Source organism: Ranitomeya imitator, chromosome 6 (genome assembly GCF_032444005.1).
Source record: "Ranitomeya imitator isolate aRanImi1 chromosome 6, aRanImi1.pri, whole genome shotgun sequence".
Classification (NCBI taxonomy): Eukaryota; Metazoa; Chordata; class Amphibia; order Anura; family Dendrobatidae; genus Ranitomeya; species Ranitomeya imitator.
Window position 1 is genome coordinate 295,646,170 of NC_091287.1, and position 4,612 is coordinate 295,650,781.

At 44.5% G+C, this 4,612-nt stretch overlaps 2 long non-coding RNA genes across 2 annotated transcripts; one reads left to right on the forward strand and one right to left on the reverse strand.

The window, feature by feature from the left end:
• Positions 1-1,082: 1,082 nt before the first annotated feature.
• On the forward strand, positions 1,083-1,713 carry LOC138641378 (uncharacterized). Its single transcript, XR_011313804.1, has 3 exons — positions 1,083-1,231; positions 1,316-1,460; positions 1,528-1,713. It is a non-coding gene; the product is annotated as an uncharacterized lncRNA (long non-coding RNA).
• A 1,501-nt stretch (positions 1,714-3,214) lies between these two features.
• Positions 3,215-4,033, reverse strand: LOC138641379 (uncharacterized). The gene is made up of 2 exons (XR_011313805.1): positions 3,897-4,033; positions 3,215-3,479 (listed from the first exon to the last, which is right to left on the reverse strand). It is a non-coding gene; the product is annotated as an uncharacterized lncRNA (long non-coding RNA).
• Positions 4,034-4,612: the final 579 nt, after the last annotated feature.

The window sequence follows — 4,612 nt, forward strand, 5'->3', positions numbered from 1 at the left end:
TGAGGCTGCGCAGAGATGATATATGTCATCATTAGTAATGTTTACAACGGGACAGGTGCACTTGCACCTGTTCCATTGTAAACCAATTTTTTTTTAACCCTTGAATTACCACAATAATAAAATATGGTCTAAAACTAGGTGTCTTTATTTCATTAATATACTACGTGGCTGGGCACTATGCTAAATGGCTGGGCAATATACTACGTGGCTGGGATATATGTGACGTGGCTGGGCAATATACTAAATGGCTGGGCAATATACTACGTGGCTGGGATATATGTGACGTGGCTGGGCAATATACTAAATGGATGGGCAATATACTACGTGGCTGGGATATATGTGACGTGTATGGGCAATATACTAAATGGCTGGGCAATATACTACGTGGCTGGGATATATGTGACGTGGCTGGGCAATATACTACATGGCTGGGCACTATGCTACGTGGCTGGGCACTATGTTACGTGGCTGGGATATATGTTACGTGGCTGGGCAATATACTACATGGCTGGGATATATGTGATGTGTATGGGCAATATACTAAATGGCTGGGCAATATACTACGTGGCTGGGATATATGTGACGTGTATGGGCAATATACTAAATGGCTGGGCAATATACTACGTGGCTGGGATATATGTGACGTGGCTGGGCAATATACTACATGGCTGGGCACTATGTTACGTGGCTGGGCACTATGTTACGTGTCTGGGATATATGTTACGTGGCTGGGCAATATACTGCATGGCTGGGACATATGTTACATGGCTGGGCAATATACTACATGGCTGGGCAATATACTACGTGGCTGGGATATATGTGACGTGGCTGGGCAATATACTACATGGCTGGGCACTATGTTACGTGGCTGGGCACTATGTTACGTGGCTGGGATATATGTTACATGGCTGGGCAATATACTGCATGGCTGGGATATATGTTACGTGGCTGGGCAATATACTACGTGGCTGGGCAATATACTACGTGGCTGGGATATATGTTACTATATATACAATATGCTAATGTAGATAACCGTGTATTTATTGTAGCCCACAATTAATTTTAGTTTTTCCCTTGTTATCTTTTATTTTGTAGATTGAACAACACCCTGAGGTCTGGGACCGGTCAAGCGAAAAGTACAAGGGGGCAAAACGTGATGCCTGGCCCAAAATAGTAACCGCTCTCTTTCCAGAGTGGCCGAATCTCCCAACACAGCAGCAAACACAGATTTGTAAGTATCAATTTCTTTCCTTTTTTTAAAAAATGTAAGAAGAATTGATTTGGAATGTTTTATTTAAAAAATTTTAATTTTCAGTGGGCGATGTGAAGACGAGATGGCGGTCTGTCACAGACAGATATCTGAAATCGCTCAAGACTCCTAGTGGCAGCTCGCCGCCAAGGAAGAGGGTGCCCTATGGAGACCAGCTGCAGTTCATATTGGGAAGCCGGAGTTTGAGGAGGTAGATAATATTAAGAAATAGTGTTGTTTGTATTTTTGTAACCTTTGGTTTTTTTTTTGGTCTGCAGAACAGAAAGCAACGTCTCTGCCCAAACACCTCCGGACCTTAACGATGGTGACACCACGGTGGACAGTATTGGAGAGGAAGTGGAAGACAGCATAATGGACAGCCAAGAATCTCCGGGGAACATGTCTTTGTCCGGAAGGTCACCCGAAATAACTGATTCCCTTGGAGAACATGACGTTGCAGCAAATACCACTACTTTAACTTCCTCGGACGCTGGTGCAAACTCTGGTGGCGGTGTGTCGAGGCACATGGGGAGGGGGGCTGCTTCTGTCCGTCCCGTGGCATTGAAAAGGACGGTCCAAAAGAAGACCAAACAAGGTCAAATTATTGAACAATTAACGACTAAAACGCTCAATCTTCTTGATAATTCATCAAAGCAAGATGAGCATGACAAATTTGGGTCACTTTTGGCAGACCGCATTAGAACACTGCCACGGGACAAGCAGCAAATGTTCGTGACAGCTGTCAATTGTCTGTTTATGGCAATTTATGACACACCCACCCTACCCCCTGCTCCACAAGTTATGACGGGTATTTTCAACGTTTTCAGCAACTCCATTATGCCTCCACCACCACCACCACCACCAGCTGCTGCATCGCAGCGTTACGGACAGGCGGCAACATACAGGGCCAACCATGTAGATGCGTACAGTGGCCATACACCTGTACCTAGTGCAACTGGCCATCGTTCCAGTATGCCCAATAGCAGTGTCTACTCCCAACCAGACTTATTTAATGATATGGGCTACCAACCGGAATATCATCAATTTTGAGATTTGATATCTCATCCTATTTGAATAGAGACGGGAGTGTAGAGAATGTTAAACCGTTGAGTTCATGACCAAATCTTAAAAAGTTCTTTAAAGGGAACCTGTCACCCCGAAAATCGCGGGTGAGGTAAGCCCACCGGCATCAGGGGCTTATCTACAGCATTCTGTAATGCTGTAGATAAGCCCCCGATGTTATCAGAAAAAGGAGAAAAAGACGTTATGTTATACTCAACCACAGGCGGTCTCGCTGCTCGTCAGGTCAGATTGGCGTCTCCGGTCCGCTGCGGCGCCTCCTATCTTCTTTCCATGAAGTCCTCTTCTGATCTTCAGCCACGGCTCCGTCGCAGGCGTACTTTGCTCTGCCCTGTTGAGGGCAGAGGATAGTACTGCAGTGCGCAGGCGCCGGAAAGGTCAGAGGCCCGGCGTCTGCGCACTGCAGTACTTTGCTCTGCCCTCAACAGGGCAGAGCAAAGTACGCCTGCACCGGAGCCGTGGCTGAAGATCAGAAGAGGACGTCTTGTAATGAAGATAGGAGGCGCCGCAGCGGACCGGAAACGCCCATCCGACCAGACCAGCAGCGGGACCGCCCCTGGGTGACTATAATATAATGTCTTTTTCTCCTTTTTCAGGTAACATCAGGGGCTTATCTACAGCATTACAGAATGCTGTAGATAAGCCCCTGATGCCGGTGGGCTTACCTCACCTGTGATTTTCGGGGTGACAGGTTCCCTTTAAGTTTTGTTATAAAATGTCAGTTCATATATATTAAAAAAAGTTTCTTTAATGTAATTAATTTTTATTTTACGTTATTAAAAAAAAATTATTTTAACTACTCAGATTTCTTATTATCATAAAAATATGAAGATCGGAAATGGGATCTGATTTAAGCAACGGTAAACAATAACAACATGGAAACGATTATTGTTTAAATAATATTTTGTATTTATTAACAATGTTTACAATTTGATTAATTAAAAAGGGGCCTTGGTAGATAGGGATTTGGCGACGGTTGATAGGGATTACGCCTCACATTTTCACAGGTGTTAGCATCTGTGCCATACAGACTGGTTCATTAGTGGATAGGGTTCAGCCGTCATATGTTCTCTGCTGTTATATCTCACGTCCAGTCTTGGGCCTTGATTCTGGTTAGGCGTCTGCTATCCCTTCTTCTCCGAGATTGCTCCTATGGGAGAATAAAGTATGTGTTATTACATGGAACTGTACAACACATGGAATACAGCTGGCAAGGCTGGGTTCACATTGCGTTCCCCCAGTCCATTTTGACGGACTTCGTAACACCGCTGCATAATGCGGTGAAACGTAGTCCGCTAGCGCCGCCATTGACTCCTATGTCTGACATCACTAGCCATGTGCCGTCATTTGAGTGACAGTCGGACCTCTAGACTCTGACTGCAGCGTTTCCGGGTCTGTCACTGCTAGCACAGATGGAGCTAGCAGATGCTCCATCTACGCTAGTGATGTGCCAAAGTCAGCACTTGCGTTGCAGCAGACCGTGAACGTATGTGTTTACCTGGCTGCTGTACACATTGTGAACCCAGCCTAATACGCAAAGTGTTCACATCTAATGACATTTTCTTACCAGCTCGCTGTAGTGGTGCAGCAAAAGTAGTGCCGTATGCAACAGTAGGCAGTTCTGTTCTGGAGTTAGACGATGGTGCGGCATCTTGAATTCAACAAGGAAGCAAAATGGTGAAGAGGGGTTGGACCAGGAAATGACCTCATGGTTTTTTTTTTTTCAACCAACTTTATCTGCTGTAAAAAACGCATAAAAAACGCACAAAAAAGCATGTAAAAAACGCATAAAAAACACACAAAAACCGCACAAAAAACGCATGCGGATTTCCTGGGAGTAGTGCCAATTTCTCCTCAGGAAAATCTCAGGAAAATTCTGCACAAAAACCTGACGTGTGCACATACCCTAAGGATTTTAAATCAGTATTTGTAAGCCAAATCCGGGAGTTAGCGATAAATACAGAAGTGGTGACTTGTGTCTATTATACTTTTCCTCTGAATGTTCAGCTCCTGGTTTTGGCTTACAAATACTGAGGTAAAATACTGACCAAATACTGAACCTGTGAGCGAGGCCTAAAGGAAATAGGCCATCATTTATATGTACAAGAGTATAGCAAAGGACAACTAAACTTTCAAATGTATTTTCATTTGTTTTAGCTCTTTTCCTGTAATTTTGACTGGTGATCTGGATTCCTCAGTACCCTGTCGAACAAGGGGCAGAAAAGCTCAACCTAAACTTGAGAACAAGCAGAGCAATGCTCAGGTATAGTAGGAAGTCTATGT